The sequence below is a fragment of the Rousettus aegyptiacus genome, unplaced genomic scaffold (genome assembly GCF_014176215.1).
Source record: "Rousettus aegyptiacus isolate mRouAeg1 unplaced genomic scaffold, mRouAeg1.p scaffold_m13_p_9, whole genome shotgun sequence".
Lineage (NCBI taxonomy): Eukaryota > Metazoa > Chordata > Mammalia > Chiroptera > Pteropodidae > Rousettus > Rousettus aegyptiacus.
This window is the reverse complement of record NW_023416312.1, coordinates 25,368,540-25,387,009: the sequence shown is the minus strand read 5'-3', so window position 1 is coordinate 25,387,009 and position 18,470 is coordinate 25,368,540. Positions and strand designations below refer to the sequence as shown.

Genomic DNA, 18,470 nt, shown 5'->3' with positions numbered 1-18,470 from the left:
ACATAGGTAGAAAAAGAATAGGGTAACTATAGTAAAAGTTCCTATCAAAAAGGCGGGGGAGGGGAGGGGAATGGAAAGGATAGCAGCAATCAAATCCTACTGAGAAGAGAGAGCAAAGATTCCCTGTCCTGCCAATAGAGAAAGTTCCTTGAATGGCTCTCTAATGGGATTTCCTTTGCTTGGGACATAAATTTGTGAGGAAAGCCCCAGCATTCTTGAAGAGCTCTGTGATTGCCCTTCTCCGTAGGTCAGAAATTACAGTGGAAACTGCTGCTACTGAATCCGTAAACCTAAATACAGTGGAAATAATTGGATTCTGGGGTGGCAGAAACCAAGTAGCATTCGGTCACCAAAGGCAAGGTTGGCATGGTTTTCTTAACGTACAGCAGCATCAAAGCAACAATCGCAATAATCTGAGTAATACAGGTGAATTTCTTTTACCCCAAAACAGGCCCTGACTATTCTTTAGAAAGTCTTTGTTCATTCTCCATGGCCCCATCTGAAGTACTCATTGGGAAGCCTAATTTTCTTGGGGAATGTACAACTTTCACAGCTAATGTTCTGTTGGTGAGGGTTTGGGGCCATGATTCATCTTAGAGAGTTAACTTGCTGGCTGCTGCAGAGCAGTCTTACAGTTTCTATGATAATATTATTTTCTCAAAACCCTAGAGGTTTTTTATATTTTTTGCTTTAAGTAAGCTCCACTGGGGAGAAGCCATATCTAGACATAGATTCTTAGCTTGAAAATTCTTCTACTTACTGGCCTCTGTACCCAGCCCTTTTCCTATAGCTTTTTAAATTATTAGTCATCTGCCTTGAGGTAGGCAACATACTTAATTTGATTTTTTATGGCTGGTTTTCTTCTTTGTCCTGAAGAGAGTTCTTAAAACAGCTTGGAGCTGTGGACTTATCCTGCTAAGACAGTTATTTCTCTGAGTTACTACTTATAATCACCTAAATTTTAATTAGAGAGGCCATTGATGTTTACAGCCCTACAAAGCTTCAAATTATGTGACTTTCAGTTCATCTATATTGAAGGCTACAGGCATAGAATGGCTAGTTCTAGTTTGATTTAGTCTCTGTAAGACTGGGCTTAAAAACTGCAAGAAAAAGCCATCATACACACATATCCTGAAGTTTTCCTGTATTTCCCTGAGCTGTAGCCTCATTTGGCATATGATGTTATCAAATGTTTTGCTACCACCTAGCAAGAGTAACCAGCATTAAGAGTCACTAACTTTTAATTGATTAAAGACTTAGGCATCAGTTCTGAAGACTAATTTTTTTTTAATAAAGTCTTTTCTTTTTCCTTGATATAGTTATATTCAAAGCATTGATGGGCATCTTGCTTTTTAGACTCATAAAGTGAGAGAAATTAGGACTAGGGGAAATGCTTTTTTTCTAAGGACAGGAACATTTGGAAAAGACAGGGAAAAAGTATAAGAGAAAAAATATGTGGACATAATTACCAAGAAAGGAGATAATTGGTAATGGTTAAATGATAAAGAAAAATGGGCATTGTGTTCTCTATGTGATCCTGTTAAAGCAAAATAGATATTATTTTAGTCATCAAGTGATACAGTTTACCCAAAGTCTTGGTTCCTGTCAACAGTGAGAGTTACCATAATTAAGTAGAAAGTGAACTTGCCATTAGTTGTTTATAAGTTCTCCAATGATAGCACCTTTTTGGTGAGAGCCCCAGAAGGAGCAGAAAATGAGAAAGGTGCAGATAGCTTATTTAAAGAAATAATAGAAAACTTCCAAATCATAGGAAGGAAATGAACATGCACATTGTGATACTCAAAGTGCCCCAAATAGACTAAACATCAAAAAGTCTTCACCAAAATATGTAATCAAATTGTCAAAAGTCAAAGACAAAGAATTTTGAAAGCAGTGAAAGAAAAGCTACTCTTTAGATATAAGCCTTCTCTTCTTCCCCCTCTTCCCCTATCCCTCTCCCAATATGACTATCAGCAGTTTTCTCACAAGAAACCTAGCAGGCTAGGAGAAAGTGGCATGATGTATCCCGAGTGCTAAAAGGAAAAAACTGCCAACCAAGAAGATGACCCAACAATTCCCTTTTGGGTATTTATCTGAAGAATATGAAAACACTAGTACAGGAAGATACCATGCACTCATTACAGCATTATTTACAATAGCCAAGATATGAAAACAATGTAAGTGTCTGTCAACAGATGAATGGATGAAGAATATGTGATATATATAATGGAATACCACTCATCCCTAAAAATGGTGATGCATTGTCATTTGCGACAACATGGATGGACTTTGAGGATATTATGCTAAGTGAAATAGGTCAGATGCAAAAAGACAAATACTGTATGATTTCACTCATATAGAATATAAAAAATTAAAATAAAACAAAAACAAACTCATAGATATGGACAACAGATTTGTGGTTACCAGGGGGGGAAAGGGTGGGGAGAGGGCAAAATGAGTAAAGAATGTCAAATGTATGGCGAGGCCAAGGATGGCAACTAGACTTTCAGTGGTGAGCATGCTGTAGTGTATACAGATACTGAATTATAATGTTGTATACCTGAGACTTGTTATTCACCAATGTTACCTCAATAAAAAAGGTCTTATGAATTTAACAACAATAACAAAAAGGCAATTCTGGCAAAGATGTACTTCATTTCTGAAGTACAAATGAAGGAGAGATAGACTTTCCCAAACAAAAGTTGACTGAATTCATCACCACTAGATCTGCCTTAGAAGAAATAAAAAAGAAATTATTCAAGTTGAAATGACACTAATTAACAACAAGAAAACATATGAATGTATAAAACTCACTGGTAAAGGTAACTATATACTCAACTTCAGAATATTATAATACTGTAATGTTGGTACAGAAACCACTTTTAACTTTAATCAAAGTTAAAAAACAAGGGAGGAGAAGTCTACACAGTCAAGCTGGCCATCTGTAGATTGCCAGGTAGGGGGGCCGGACTAAGGCACAATGGTGGCTTCCCTTCCAGCCCTCATGCTCATGCCAGGATATTGAAGGGGTGTGTGAATCAGCTCAACTGATTGGAAGAAAGAATATCACTCAAAGATTAAAAAAGAAAAGATTTTGTATACTCTTCTGGAGATGAGGAAGTGAGTATGAGGACAGCAACATGATGGAAGCCCCAAATCTCCAGTAGATTACAGTCTACTTCTTGGATAAAGAATAGGGTTACAGGTTTGCGAAAGGAAACATGGAACAGTGAGAGATGTCCCAGATCTCTTCCTTTGAAGCATTAAGCTGAATATCTAAAACTTAACAAAAAACACCAAAACTGCACACCAGCATATCTGAGCATGGGATATGCACATAAGAGCTACCACAGGTCAGAACCCCGGGTGTCTGACGAAGCTGCCTCTTGCAGCCACAGGAGCTACCTGTAGGAGGATGGGGAGGAGAGAAGGAGCAGCCAGTTCCTGGAATAGCCTGCCTGGGAAAGCTGTGAGCTCCCTGAGGCTGGAGGCAGGGCCCAGTCATCAAGGCAGAAAACAGAGGAGCAGGACGGCAGAAAAACAACAGTTGATTTTTACCAGCCATGGTTGTAAAACCGAGGCTGAGCCGCAGCCCCTATCCCCGACTCAGAGTGCCCCTCCCCCCATACCCTCTGAGACCGAACATCATGGTGCCCCAGGGGAATCTAAACAAATGCTACCAAAACTGCTGCTAACCTTGACAGGGACCGGAACTGAGAGTAGTGAGCATGATTAAATATCTATAAGAAAATAAAAAGGCATTTTTAAGGCTTTACATATCAAGCAGGGATCCAAGAGGCTTAAATACCACCTACTGGAAACCGAAAGAAACATGGCTTCTTTGCAGCAGGCTAAAGAGATACCTTTATATAAAAAATCTTCTTTCTGGAAAAAAAGCAGAATACATTTCCATTAATGCCCAGGCGGAGACATAGTCCATTAAACACCATGAACAACCAAGGTGACAAGGCATCTCAGAAAGAAAGAGAAAAATCTCCAGAAAATAAGCTTACAGACATAGAAATATACAACTTAAATGACAGAGAATTCAGGATGGTACTCCTGACAAAACACAGTGAGTGCCATAACGAGTCATAGCAACAGTTTCAGGAATTGAAAAAACAACTAGATGAACAGAATGAGTTCTTTAGCAAGGAGATTTAAACCCTCAAAAAGAGCACAAGAGATCTTCTGGAGATAAAGAACACACTGCAAGAGATAAAAGAAATAGCAAGCTTGAGAAAAGAGTCGACCAAATGGAGGAAAGGATCAGTGATATTGAAGACAGAAATCTAGAAATAAATAAGGAAGAAGAGAGAAACCGAAGAATGAAAAATAATGAAGAGAAATATAAGAACTAGCTGATACCATCAGGAGGGGAAACATAAAAATAATGAGGATTCTCGAAGTGAGGAAAAGGAGCACGGACTAGAAAGCATTTTCCAACAAATAGTGGATGAGAATTTCCCAAATCTAAGGAATGAGCTGGAGCTCGGAATTCAAGAAGTCAACAGAACCCCAATGATCTCAACCCAAAAAGGCCTTCACCAAGATACATTGTATTAAAATTATCAAAAATCAATGGCAAAGACAAATCTCAGTGAAGCCAGGGTGAAGAAAATGGTAACTTTAAAGGAAAACCCACTAGATTATCATTGGACTTCTCAGCGCAAACTTTACAAGCCAGAAAGGAATGGAATCAAATATTTAAACGATTAAGTGAAAGAAACTAGCAGCCTAGAAAAATATATCCAGCTAAGCTCTCTGTTAGATTTAAAGGAGAAATTAAGACTTTTCCAGACATACTATCATGCTGTAGCAATTCTCTTATTGTTATTTAAGCTTATAATGCCCTTTGCTTAGTCAGGGTTATACTCCTCTGCTTCTATTTGCCTGATAGTCACTTTACCTCTAATTATGCTTTCTGTTTGTTTGTTTGTTTTGTTTTTGTCATTTTGTTTTACGTGAGCTGACCCCTTTCAATATTTCCTGTAGTGCAGGCCTCATAGTGGAGAATTCCCTCAATTTTCTTATGTCTGAGTTTTTAGTATTTTACCTTTTTGAACTTTTTACTGAAGTATAACATAGCATATAGAATAATATACAAATTATTAGTGTATGTAGCTTGATGAGCTTTTACAAACTATACACACTCCTATAAGCAGCACACAAGTCAAGGAACTAGGGCATTACCAGCAGCCCCTCTCTGAGCTCTCTGTATTTCCGTTTTTATCTTTAAAATAGGGTTAATACTGTGTTTGCTTTTCAGAACTGTTGAGAAATAAGAAATAAAAAAAGTGCCTTGATCTATCTCATATAGTGATGTGCAAGTGAAATGAGATGGCTCTAGCATTATAAGTTAGACCTAAGGAAGTAGGACCAGTTTCCAGAGTGATATGAAGCTTTCCTCTAGTAATACTTATAAACCTATTAAATTGAGGGTGAATAAGGAAATAAGTCTGAAAACCACAAAGCAAAAGACAAAACAGTTGTCTAATCATAAAGATGTGTAAGCAGAGTGTATGTAATATCCCATTATGTTAGTTTCTACAAAGTGTCATTCTTGAGATTCAGTAAAGGAACTTATATATTTTTACGTGTTTAACAGATGTGAAACCTCTCATTATTTGAGAATGCTCAAGAAATGGTAGCTCCCTGAAATAAAAACAGGTTGTATATTGAAAATATCCATAAGTCTTGCATTCATCAAATATTTGTTTAGGTTTCAAGGGGTCTAATGTTGAATTTCTGTATATTAATCTGAATTTTAATGAGATCTTTTAGGACAGGAAATTTTCTTTCATATTCTTAATACTTTTGATTAATTGATTTCTTGCTGAGTAATGGTAAATTAAATTACATACAAATGAATAAAGGTAAACTCCTCTTGTAGAACTTTCTGAAAAAAATTTCAGATTTATTTAGCATAACAGATAAATGATGCTTACCATTTCTAATAAATGGCACCAGCTCTAGTTACCACAGTAATAATTTCGCATTTTTGTATTGCTTCCAAATTCTCCATCATCTCTCTCTATAGCATCTTATTGTATCACCATACAGGTAAATTATTTTGAAATTTAGCTGTAAATGAAAGAAAATGAACTATGATTTTTAATTTCTGTAAAGTTAATTTTATTTACATTTTTTCTCCTTGACCTTTAAAATGATCTCTGCTGAGGTCAGATGTTTAATAAATCTTTCAATTGTTAGATGATTTACTTGGTAAGTTCTTATCATAGGCAATACAGACATACCTCATTTTATTGCACTTTGTTTTATTGTGCTTTGCAGATATTGTGTTTTAAAACAAAGTGAAGGTTTGTAGCAAACATGTCAAGCAAGTGTGTAAGCTCCATTTTTCCAACAGTTCTGTTCACTTCATGTCTCTGTGTCATGTTTTGGTAATTCTGACAATATTCCAAACTTTTTAAAATTATTATATTAGTTATAGTGCACCATGAACCTCGGCTATATAAGACGGAGAATTTAATTGATGAATGTTGTGTGTGTTCTCACTACTCTACCTACCGGGTGACCTCCTGTCTCTTGGGCCTCCCTATTCCCTGAGACACAACAATATTGAAATTAGGCCAAATAATAACCCTACAATGGACTCTATGTGTTCAAGTAAAACAAGGAGTCGAACTTCTCTTTAAATCAAAAGCTAGAAATGATTAAGCTTAGTGAGGAGGGCATGTCAAAAGCCTAGGTAAACTGAAAGGTAGACCTCTTGTAAATGCAAAGAAGAGTCCTTGAAGGAAATTCAGAGTGTTACTTTAGTGAATATACCCAAATGATAAGAAAGTGAAACAGCATTATCGCTAATATAGAGAATGTTTTAGTGGTTTGGATAGAAAATCAAACCAGCCACAATATTCCCTTAAGCCAAAGCCTAACCCAGAGCAAGACCCTAACTCTCTTTAATTCTATGAAGGCTGAGAGAGGTGAGGAAGATGTAGAAGAAAAGTTTGAAGCTAGCAGAGGTCAATTCATGAGATTTAAGGAAAGAAAATGTTTCTATAAATGTTTCTATAACATAAAAATGAAGCAGCAACTGCTGATGAGAAGCTGCAGCAAGTTATCCAGATAATTAATGAAGGTGACTACAATAAACAACAGATTTTCAATTTAGATAAACAAGCTTTATATCGAAAGAAGATGCCATCCAGAAATTTCATAGCTAGAAAGAAGTTCATAATGCTTGCCTTCAAAGGACAGGCTGACTCTCTTGTTAGGAGCTAATGCAGGTGGTGTGATGTTAAGTTGAAGGTAGTGCTCATTTACCATTCCAAAAATCCTAGGGCCCTTAAGAATGATGGTAAATTGAATCTGCCTGTGCTCTATAAATGAAAGAACAAAGCCTGGATGACAGTACATCTGTTTACAACATGGTTTACTGAATATTTTAAGCCCACTTTTGAGACCTACTGCTCAGAAAGAAAGATTCCTTTCAACATATTACTGCTCATTGACAATACACCTGATCCTCCAAGACCTCTGATGGAGATGTACAATGAGATTAATGTTGTTTTTATGCCTGGTAGCACAACATCCACTCTGCAGCCCAGGGATCAAGGAGTAATTATGACTTTGAATTTTTATTATTTAAGAAATGCATTTCATAAGGCTATAGCTGCCATAGATAGTGTCTCTCCTCTGATGGGCCTGGGCAAAGTAAATTGAAGACCTTCTGGAAATAATTCACCATTCCAGATGCCATTAAGATTGTTCACGATTCATAAGATCAAAATATCAGTATTAACAGGAGTTTGGAATAAGTTGATTTCAACCCTCATGGATGACTTTTAGGGGTCCAAGACTTCAGTGGAGGAAGTAACTGCAGATGTGGTGGAAATAGCAAGAGAACAAGAATTAGAAGTGGAGCCCGAAGATGTGACTGAATTGATGCAATCTTGTGATAAAATTTGAATGGATGAAGAATTGCTTCTTATGGATAAGTAAAGAAAGTGATTTCTTGAGATAGAATCTATTGTGAAGATGGCTATGGAGATTGTTAAAATGACAACAAAGGATTTGGAATATCATAATCTTAGTTGATAAAGCAGCAGTAGGGTTTGAGAGGATTGACTCCAATATTGAAAGAATTTCTGTGGGGAAAATTCTGTCAAACAGCATCACATGCTACAAAGAAATAGTTCATGAAAGGGAGAGTCAACTGATGCCACAATTCATTGTTATTTTAAGAAATTGCCAGAGCCTCCCCAGCTTTCAGTAACCACCACCCTGATCAGTTGGCAGCCATCAACATCGAGGTGAGACCCATCCACCAGCAAAAAGGTTATGACTCACTGAAGTCTCGAATGATGGTTTATATTTTTAGCAATAAAATATTTTTAGTTAAGGTATGTACATTGTATTTTTAGACATAATGCTATTGCACACTCAATAGACTACAGCATAGTATAAACATAACTTTTATGTGCACTGGGGAACCAAAACATTATTATGATTCACTTTATTGAGATATTTGCTTAATATTGTGGTCTGAAACCAAACCCATGATATTTCTGAGTTATGCCTGTATAGTTCTAAAGAATAAACAAACTAGAGCAACTATCCTTATAATAAACATTTGAATTTTGCCTACAATTTCAAATTTTAAAGTAGAATTTGAAAAATATGAAAATGGAAGAAAAATTAGAGCCAAATATTCTTTGATATTTTCATAGACATGCTTGGACATTTGAATCATTCCCACTGAGCTTCATGTAGTCAATGACTTCAATCTGTTCCATTTGGGATAGTCAGATCTCAGTCTCGAGCACAGTCTGGGACAGAGTAGAGGAGAGCTGAATAGGTCAAGCACCTGTGATAATGCTGCCTAAGTACCTGTTTCAAGATGCAGGGGTCTCTCATTTGTAATGTGACTTTCAGTCCCTTCAAAAAGCCAGCTGCTTTTCTGTATCTTCTGAGCAAAGTTTAATTAGCATTGATAGATACTCTGGAAGTGGTATGTAGGTGGGCGTGTTTAAGATTAGGAGTGGTTTTTTTTTTTATGTATCAGGGAGAAACCTTGTCACTAGTAAGGTAGAATCTAGGTTTGTGGTTTTAGAGGGTATCTTAAATGTGAATGCAGCATAAGGTAATTTAAATTAAAACACATCCAACAATAGAAACTATCTTAACCCTTCTCGAGTACTTGAATTTCTTGTAACTGGTTGGCAGAATTGAAAGGCTACCAAGTAGTCACATGGGCCCATAAATCAAGATAAACCCCTCTTCACTGGAACAAGGACCCTCCCATACAGCATTAGAGCATGTCTTTCTCAAGCAACAGAGACATTATTAAGACAAAGCTTCTACTCAGTAGGATAAGAAGGGATTTTTTAAAAAATTGTCCTTGCCATCTGATGTACAACTGATAAAATTTCAGAAACATTTATAGCTAACATCCCATAGTTTGCCATTATAGCTAGTACAGGTAGATGTAACATTTCAAGTTATATAAGATGTATGTAATTACACTTAACTCTTGAACAATGCAGGGTTTAGAATGCCAACTCCCATGCAGTCAGGAATCTGTGCTTAACTTTTGACTCCTGAAAACTTAACTACTAATAGCCTACTGTTGACTGGAAGCCTAACTGATAACATAAACAATTGATAAGCACATATTTCCTATGTTATGTATTATATACCATATTCTTACAATAAAGTAGGCTAGAGAAAAGAAAATGTTATTAAGAAAATCATAAGGAAGAGAAATACATTTACATTATTTATTGAAAAATATCCATGCATAAGTGGGCCTGTGCAGTTCAAACCTGTGTATTGTTCAAGAGTTAATTGTACATTTTATATCGAATTCCCAAAATTCCATGCTTCATAGAATTAAAATGTTATTCTGACTTAGTGTAGGCTTACCAAATCCTGCTGCCCTCAGGTTATCAGGAAACTTATATAATCACTTCAGGTTGCCACCAAATCTGTATAATCATTTCAACAGAAAGACTGTTCCTAAAATCCTTGGGGAGAACATCAATCCTAAGGATATTGTTTGTTTGTTTGTTTGTTTCTGTTTTTTTGTTTTTTTTTTTTTGGAGTAGGACTAGCATGTGTTTAGTCTGCCTATAATGTGTCACAGTCTTATTCTTTGTGTGTTTTGCTTTTTATCTTTAAATGATGTTAAACTATGTCAAAACATGAATAAAAATTATTTGTCAGAATTTACTCTTTTACTGTGTAGGGCCTATTATCTTTATACATTCTAATATATTTTCTTCCCCCAAGAATTAATTGTATAGTTAGTTGATGAGTGTACTTTTTTCTTTTAAATTATTCAGTGTTTATTTTTTTTAAATATTCTTTATTTTCAATTACAGATGACATACAGTTATGCTTTTTGGTGACAGTTTATTTGATGTGTTCTGAGTTGAATTCAATTCCACAGATGCATGTATACTCTAGGTCTTTAAGGAGGCTGTGGGACAGCTTCTCCCAAAATGTGCCTATAAGAATATTGGTTCTTTTTTTTCTTAAAGATTTTGTGCTCAGTTTAGGAAAAGCTAGTTTTAATGAAATTTAACCAGACTCTTATGTAACACCCTTCAGAGCCTTAAATTTGCTAATATGCTTTGAGATTTTTTAAGATAGGGATATTATAGAGTGTTTTCTGAACTTATTTTACTCTTATGGAACTTTTGAGTACTAGAGAACTTTGCAGGCATACTGAGCTTCAAAGCACACCTTGGGAAATGTGGTAGGGATAAAAAATGATTAAAAATATGAGTAAACAAGTGTTCATATGAATTAAAAAATGTATTTGGTATTCTGGAGCCATGATGATTGTTGAGAAGGAAAAGAAATGGAGAACAGCATGACGTGAATGAAGACTGTTGCACTTTGAGTTCCAGAGTTCAGGTCCTAGCTCTGTTACTAGTACCTCATGTGTCCATATGTCCATGTGTCTATGAGAGTGTGCTTTAAAGTGTCTGTGAGATGGTGGTTGTCTTTTGCCTTTTGCAGACCTAAAGCCTTCATCTATAAAATGAGGGACTGGCTTAAGTAAGTGGCATTTGGAGTCATCTCTACATCTGACTTTTTTTTTCTAGATGAGCCTCACTTTACCAAGACCATGTACAGAAGCTGAATTTTAGGTATTTATTGGGCATTTGCTTCCTTTGCAGAAGAAATTTTATATATATATTTCTCCATCCATCCACTGTAGAGAAATCACCTTTTCAAGCTGAGTTTTATTAGTTTTTTCCTCAGATTCATTAATATGTAACTCACATATAACTAAGTTTTCAGAAGTATAATATGTGTAAGTTAAATCTACCTGTATCTGTAGGCATTTGCTTTCTTATTCCTAGGAGATTTTTGTAATTATGTGATTGATGTTGGCTAGTGCTTTTAATTAAAAAGTTGGTCCTTTAAAACTCAAGCATCATAATGTATTTACTTAAAAACATAATAATTTTTATAAACATATACTCATGCCTAATGAAAATACATTCTGAGACATATTTTTTGTTCTTTCCCATTTTTATTATTATTTAAAAATTGTGGTAAAATGTGTATAACATGAAATTTGTCATTTTCACCATTTCAGGTGTATAATTTAGTGGTTTTAATTATGTTCACAATGTTGTACCACCAACCATGTCTAAGATGTAAGTAAACTTTGTGGTGAGTGAAGCTGAAGTTGGTTGTATGTCACAGTATTTTACACTAGGACATCTTTGTGCTAAATAACAAAAGTATCATTACCCTACCTAAATATTGTGGGAAGGAAGAGAAACTCATGATATAGAATGGTGAAATGATTTCTTAAGAGCCTAGTATTTTAGATTTGGATTAACTAAATCCTTTGGTACATGTAATAGTTTTATCTGATTGATCAGAATTGAAGTCATCAAGTACCTTATTGGATAACTGCCTTTGTTAGGCACAGGTAGTCCACAGCCACAGCATCTTTTTGAGGTTTAATGAGTATTTCATGCAAAAAAAGGCATGGAGTTATGTCTAATATTTATTAACAGACCCTCTCCTTCTAGGCTTTGGTCTTTCTTGTGGTCTCAAGTTACCACCATAGGTTTTGCCCTTATTCATAATATCTGTTTAGCAATGGGGCTAGAATATGGTAACTTCTATCAGCAATAAACCTTTCGCCCACTCTGGAAATGCTGTGTCTCATGAGTATTCTCCCTTTTGCTTCTTACTGTTAAACTGCAGTCTTTGGGTAAATGAAGTGACTTGTCCCTACAAAGAAAGATCAAGGATCAGTCAAATTCTCCTATTTGAGGGAAGCCCCAGAGAATTGGAACTAATAAATTTAGTTCTAATGAATTTAGAACTAGAACACACACATTACAATCTTCAGTCAGAGAAGATGATTGTCCGGTGGTAGTCAATGAAACATAGAGGGATGGTGTCAATAGAAAAACCTATGAGGAAATCTCCAATGCTTTATGTTTTTTTCTGATGTTAGAATTTAGAGCTTGACAGAATGGAAGTACTTATCCACTTCTAAACACCCTCTATTAAAAATGAGGAAACAGACATAGAGTGACTGTGCCTCAAAAATATATAATCCATCAATTGCAAAGCCAGGACTGGACACCCATATTATCTTGACTCCTACTGTAGCATCAAATGTCTGAGAGTGTGACTCTGTCTCTGCTAGTTTATTTGCCTACAAGGTACTTGATAGAATTGTTGCTGCTAGTTACTCCAGAAGAAATATTTTTGATATTCTAGTTCTGCATCACCTTCTAACCAATTAAGAACAAGATGTTTTTAGTGTCACTTAATAGCATAATCATTCAGCAGAACGGAAATTTAAGTCTATATACAGTGTTAAGTTTTGTAAGTCTGAAATTATTTTTAAACTAAACTTTGAATATGAGAAATGCTTTCTACAAAATACAGTGGTTTTTTCTCATATAAGTGAATATTTACTATATACTAGTTAAAAGGCAAGTGCTACAGAATATAAACAAAACACACAAGGCAACCAAAGTCTGCAAAATTTCCTGATAGGTACAACAGGTAAGTTTTTGCTTCTATAAAGAGGATAAAGATTGGATAAATTCAATAGGGGACCTTGGGCATTTGTTTGATACAGGTACAAGGCAGAGATAACATAGTAATTAAGAAAGTCATGGGCTCTAGATCTGGAAACTTAGGATTTGAATTCTAATTGAACCACTTACTAGCTCTGGGGCTATGGCCAAGTTATTTAACCTCTCTGTACCTCAGTTTCCTCATCTGTAAAATGGGAATAAAGACACTGCCTATCTTTTAGAGTAGTTAAAAGAATTGGTTAATAATACTAGAAAATCTTAGAAAAATGACTGTGTTAATACCTAAAATACTAATAATAAACTAATAATATATTTGAATATATGCTTATAATCCTAATACAGTACCCGTTACTAATAATTTTATTGTTCTTATTGTTGGTCCTGTTGGAAGACTATGGTAAATGTGACATGTGAATGGATATTTCTTTTATGCTTCTTTGATAAGTACAGGACTTTTGACCTATGGAATCTTTTGACTACTTGGATGTAAATATAAATATTTTCATCAGAATTAAACCAATATTAATGAATTTTTTGTTGAGAAAGTATTTCTTAGCCCAAATGGTTCCACTAAGGCAATTTAATTCCGTGATCATGTTTCTGTACTATACAGTTAAAACTTTTGTATTTTTTGTTTTCATATTGATTTTCCTGAAAGTATTTTTATTGGGATTAATTGTTTTCTGTGTAAATCCTAAAACCAGGCTTTAAAATTTTTTATTGATTATGGCTCTATGGTTCTACCATTGTAAGTTTTCTTTTGTACTGGAACTGTAATATAATTTTTTCTTTATCATTCTACACTAATATATTAACCAATATAGTTTTTTAAAAGAAAGCACTATTATGCCTTCCTGATTATTATACTTCATTTCACATGCATTCTTGATTCCTTGGCATTCCTCTCCACCAACGTCCCCCCTACCTTGATATTGTCGTTAACACTACTTCAAAAACATTTTAATAACTCAGGAATCAAAGAGCATGAGTAGAGGTAGATTGTGGCTTTTAAATGGCTTGGATTGAAAGTGTCAACATAATTATATTTCTGATGATGAGGAAAGTAGCATGGCTGAGGCTGGGAGTTAATCAAGATGTTCCATATAAGGAGGAAGAAGGAAGAAGGCTAAAATGGTTTTGCAAATGCTCTATAGAAGCTGAATTCTGAAGAAAGGAAATGCCAACAGAATAAGGATATAATGTTTTGTTAGGCCGTAAAGAAGACTCACTGAAAAACCAAAAAGGAGTAGTATGATGATTTTCATATATGCATTGTTTCTGATCAGTTCTACTCTAGACAAAGATTAAGTACAGAATTTCATTTTTTAAAGAACATGTTACCGAAACTATTCTCTTGCTTAGCAGTGACTTCCTGGTTTAGTGTAAAAATCTCTCCCAAGATTTTAGGTATAGCAATAAAAACAGATTTGCTGTAATAGCTTTAACATTACACACTGTGGTTGACAGTTTATTTAATGTTTTATTAAGATTGGAAACCACTATGGCCATGCCACCCTGAATAAGCCCAATCCCGTCTGATCTCTGAAGCTAAGCTTGGTTAAGCCTGGTTAGTACTTGGATGGGAGACCACCTAGGAAGACCAGGTGCTGTAGGTGTAAAAAATAAAAAAAATAAGGGATTGTAAACTGACAAGGTCCTTGCAATCTTTGAGGTTAACCAAGGGTTGCCTCGCCTAAAACATAAAAAAAAAAAACAACAGCAAAGATCGGAAACCAGTAAGCATTGTGTATTTGAATCAAGTACTAATCTAAAACAATAAGCATTTGTTAACATTCCTGCTTGTCTCTGTTCTCTGAAAAGCAACATTATGGCAAGGTTGAGAATGTCTTGAGCAATAGTTGAAGTAGTAGACTTTGCTAGTTCCACTTATCACCACAACCATCTTTATTTTCTGATCACTATAATACATTTTACCCACTAGAGTTAAGGTTTCAACTGAGTTATCTCTTTCAAAAAGAATTATTAGTCTTGATCAATACTATATTATCCGCAGTACATTTTTAGCCTAATGTGATTTTCTTAGCTGGTATTGAGATCCATTTTATGTGTTCAAGAAATGAAAGCAGCAGATGTGTATAGTACTTCGGATTGTTTGCATTACGTATTAGCTAAATATTTGTGGTAAATCAGAGGTATAAAACAAGCTCAAAAATCCAGTCTGTTATATGGAAGTAAAAAAAAAATCTCATTAAGAACAGTAACTGCATTTGTGTACGATGGAAGTACCAGAATTTTTCTACAAATGGAAGGGTAATGGCTTTTTTGATGTGTTTTCCAGAAAGAATTGTAGACCATAATTTTTTCAACTGATAAACTCTTTGTTGTTCAGTGCTTTCAGTGTTATTTACTAATAATGTTACAACCAAAATAAAAATAGGACTGTACATGGAACTCATTTATTCTCCTCTATTATAGCTGGCTCTGTCAAAGATGTTTGAAGAAACCCTAATTGCCTGCAGCCCTACAATGACTTGCACACCAGATGTACTATTTTAAAAGTCTTGGTTCTTGGTATGCATTTTTCACCTTTTACTTCAGTACAAGCTTTTTGTTTGGAGCAATTAATGTTAAGCAGTATAAATGTCATTCTAGGCAACATAATTGGATTCTCATTTTTTCCCAATGAAGAAAGCAAGGTCAGCATCAGCTTTGCATTTTCTTCTAAGACTGTTCATTGAGTGAGGTCAGACTTGGGTCAAGGTCAAAAATATTTATTTCTTCTTTTTGCTAAAATTTAGTACCAGAACGACTAAATATTTTGGATAAAGAATTCTTCTGAAATTTTATAATTTGGATAGTGTTCAAATGGCATCATTTCGATCCTTTTCTTTGTCATCGCCTCTGACAATAGCATTTTTTCTGTAAGCTTTTCACTTATTTTAATCTTCAACTATGAAATATTTGATCATATGAGGACATGGGAAGAAATAGTGAGTGAACCCATGACCTCAGCTAATGTGTTAGATATCTTCTACAGGATTAGTTCTAGGTGGGTCCCATGGAGTGGATTTGAACTTTCTCAGCTATTGAGTAACATTTGTCTTTGTCAGCAAATCTGCCCCTGCCCTGAGTCCTGTGGATCCAATCTCCACTTTGGTTTGCCTGCAAATGCCCATCTCTTGACAGTGGGGAAGTAACTGGCTAACAGAGTCCTCTTCGAGTTGCTCCTAGAGCAGCTGCCTGCTACTAAGGGCTTTCTTTCTGGAGTCTCTTTAAGGGACATCCTTTAAGATTGCTTGTGTCGGTGATTAGTGATAGCCAGCACAGAGGAAGAGTGGGACACTGGCCAGCGCTGAGTTAGGAGAGGGGATCTGGAATGCCTCATTTCAGCCCAGAACCAACCTGAAAAGGATTAGCAAAAATTTCTTCCACTTATTAAGTTCATTTTAGTAATGATTGTACTTTAGCAGCCAGGTCTTAGCTGCTAGGGGAATTGGGAGCTACTGATGTTAATATTATCGTGTTCTGGCTCAATTACCATAGCCCTAAGAAAGGGTACCAACAAAGGACAACATAACTCAACCAAGAATTCTTAGTCGTTTTCTTCACAAAAACTTATCTGTTTTCATTTTACAGTTCGTAGAGAGGGTAGTATCATTGGGTTGTGAGATGGTGTTGGCTTATTTACTTTGTACTACATGGGATAAAAGTGGTAGACAAAAAATATTCTAGAATCAGTCACATTTTGTTAGGTCTTTTGCCTAAGGAGTACTTACTTGTGGAGATTTTTGACTTATTTAATTGGGAAATTATAAGATTTCTTCACTCTATGACATGCCTTCAAAAAAAAAAAAACAATGAATCTTTATAAGAATTGCCAGAGTATTATGAATGAAGAAAATTAAAGACCCTTATGGTGTTAATTTCATCCAAATATTTAAATACAGTTTGTGTGGCAAGTAGAAAATTTTAGCTGTTTTTTATTTTTACTTTTACATGAATGTTGATTCAAGTAAGTCACTTATTAAAATAAGTCATTTATTAAAGTCTAATAACTAAGAAATACAGTACATGTGGACTGAACAGAGCAACTTCCTTCCAAAGACTACAGTCTGAAAAGGGAGGGAAAAAATAACTTTATCGGAGAAACCTGACAAAACTGTGTCAACCACGTAACCAAGGTCGTCAACAACAGTGATAAGTCATGGTGACAGTACATACCTTTGTTATGATGTGATAAAGTGACACTTTACCTCTGTGGTCTTCCTCCCCAAAACACATAACTCCAGTATAATCATGGGGAAACCATCAGAGAAATTTCATTCAAGAAAATTCTGCAAATCACTTGAACAGTATTCCTCAAAACTGCCAAGGTCATCAAAAACAAGTTAAGTTTAAGAAAATGTCACAGCCAAGAGGAGTCTAAGAAGATCTGACTAAATGTTATGTGCAATCCTGGAACAGAAAAAAGAACATTTAGATTAAAAACTAAGGAAATCTGAATAAAGTATGGACTTTAGTTAATGCTGATATATCAGTATTGATTCACTAACTGTAACAAAAGTACCATTCCAATGGAAGATGTTAATGATAGGGGAACTGCAGACAAGAGATACGGGAACTCTATGTATTATCTTTGTAATTTTTTTGAAAATCCAAAACTATTGTGAAAAGTAAAGTTTTATTTTAAAAGATCAGTATCATAAAAGGTGTTCTGACTTACTATTTAGAATAATCTCTTGGTGATGAGGTGAATAAAATAGTTAAGAAAAGCCAGAGGAGCATAGGTAGTGATATTCCTTGAGATCTAGACTCTAATAATCCTGGGAATGCAGTATTACTTCTTCAACAAGTACAATTCCTTATTTTAAGTAGAATTGACATGCCGGATTTACCTATAACAGAATCGAAGAGGTAAGAAACGTAATAATTTAACATAATCTGAAACATGAACATGTTATATGATTGAGATCAACACTTGGAAACATCTTAAGTGAGGAGTAGGCAACCTATTTCTGTAAAGTGCCATAGAGTAAATATTTTAGTCTTTTCAAGGCCATTTGGTTTCTGTCACAACCACTCAGCTCTGCTGTCGTAGCAAAGAAGTAGATACTATGTAAAGAAATGCATGTGGCTATATTTCAATAAAACTGTATTCACTGAAACAGGTGGCAGCCTGGATTTGTCTTGTGCCCTGTAGTTAGCTGAGTCCTGATCTAAATGATATCGTTGCCAGGTATATTAGGTACAGTATAATTTCTTTTTTAAGAATTCATAAAGGAATGCAGTCTGAGCAAGATAGAATAATATTGCTTTCAAGGAGAATAGAAGTGGCAGCAATGTAGGGATAGATGTATGAGGGTCATTGTGCCTTTGGAAGCTCCAAGGAATGTATATGTATCTGAATTCAGGGCAATTCATTAACCACACTCTTTTTAGGTTCAATCCAATTATGGTCTT

At 35.2% G+C, this 18,470-nt stretch overlaps 1 protein-coding gene and 1 pseudogene across 9 annotated transcripts in view; both read left to right on the top strand.

Annotated features, from left to right (window-relative positions):
• CASK (calcium/calmodulin dependent serine protein kinase) overlaps positions 1 to 18,470 on the top strand; it is a 365,515-nt gene that overhangs the window by 35,937 nt on the left and 311,108 nt on the right. The gene's annotated exons all lie outside the window — the stretch shown is intronic.
• Positions 14,547 to 14,665, top strand: LOC118608008 (annotated as a pseudogene).